This window comes from Galeopterus variegatus, unplaced genomic scaffold (genome assembly GCF_000696425.1).
Source record: "Galeopterus variegatus unplaced genomic scaffold, G_variegatus-3.0.2 Scaffold324, whole genome shotgun sequence".
Lineage (NCBI taxonomy): Eukaryota > Metazoa > Chordata > Mammalia > Dermoptera > Cynocephalidae > Galeopterus > Galeopterus variegatus.
The window spans coordinates 678,864-680,068 of NW_007726435.1; positions in this window are offsets into that span (position 1 = coordinate 678,864).

Sequence of the window (1,205 nt, forward strand, 5' to 3'; positions counted from 1 at the left end):
ATAGCAGGATAAAAATCAACACACAAAAATCAGTAGCATTTCTTTTTTCCAATAGTAAACATGAAGAAAGAGAAATCAAGAAAGATAGCCCATTTACAATAGCCACCAAAAAAATAAAATGCTTAGGAATAGAGTCAACCAAGGATGTGCAAAATCTCTATAATGAGAACTACAAACCACTCCTGAGAGAAATTAAAGAGGACATAAGAAGATGGAAAGATATCCCATGCTCTTGGATTGGAAGAATCAACATTGTGAAAATGTCCATACTACCCAAAGTGATATACAAATTCAATGCAATCCCCATCAAAATTCCAATGACATTTTTCTCAGAAATAGAAAAAACTATCCAAAAATTTATATGGAATAACAAAAGACCACACATAGCCAAAGCAATTCTGAGCAAAAGAAAATAAAGCTGGAGCCATAACACTATCTGACTTTAAACTATACTACAAAGCTATAATAACCAAAACAGCATGGTACTGGCATAAAAACAGACACACTGATCAATGGAATAGAATAGAGAATCCAGAAATCAACCCACACACCTACAGCCATCTGATCTTTGACAAAGGTACCAAGCCTATGCACTGGGGAAGAGACTGCCTCTTCAGCAAATGGTGCTGGAATAACTGTATATCCATATGCAGGAGAATGAAACTAGACCTGTACCTCTCACCGTAGATGAAAATCAACTCAAAATGGATTAAAGAATTAAATATACACCCTGAAACCTTAAAACTTCTTAATAAAACATAGGAGAAACACTTCAGGAAGTAGGACTCAGCACAGACTTCATGAATACAACCCCAAAGTCATGGGCAACCAAAGGAAAAATAAACAAATGGGATTATATCAAACTAAAAAGCTTCTGCACAGCAAAAGAAACAGTTAACAGAGTTAAAAGACAACCAACAGAGTGGGAGAAAACATTTGCAAAATATACACACGACAAATGATTAATATCCAGAATACACAAGGAACGCAAACAACTTTACAACAAAAAACAAGTAACCCAATTAAAAAATAGGCAAAAGAGTTAAATAGACATTTCTGAAAGGAAGATGTACGAATGGCCAATAGACACATGAGAAAATGCTCAACATCACTCAGCATTCAGGAATTGCAAATCAAAACCACACTGAGATACCATCTCACCCCAGTTAGGATGGCTAATATCCAAAAGACTGTGAATGATAAAT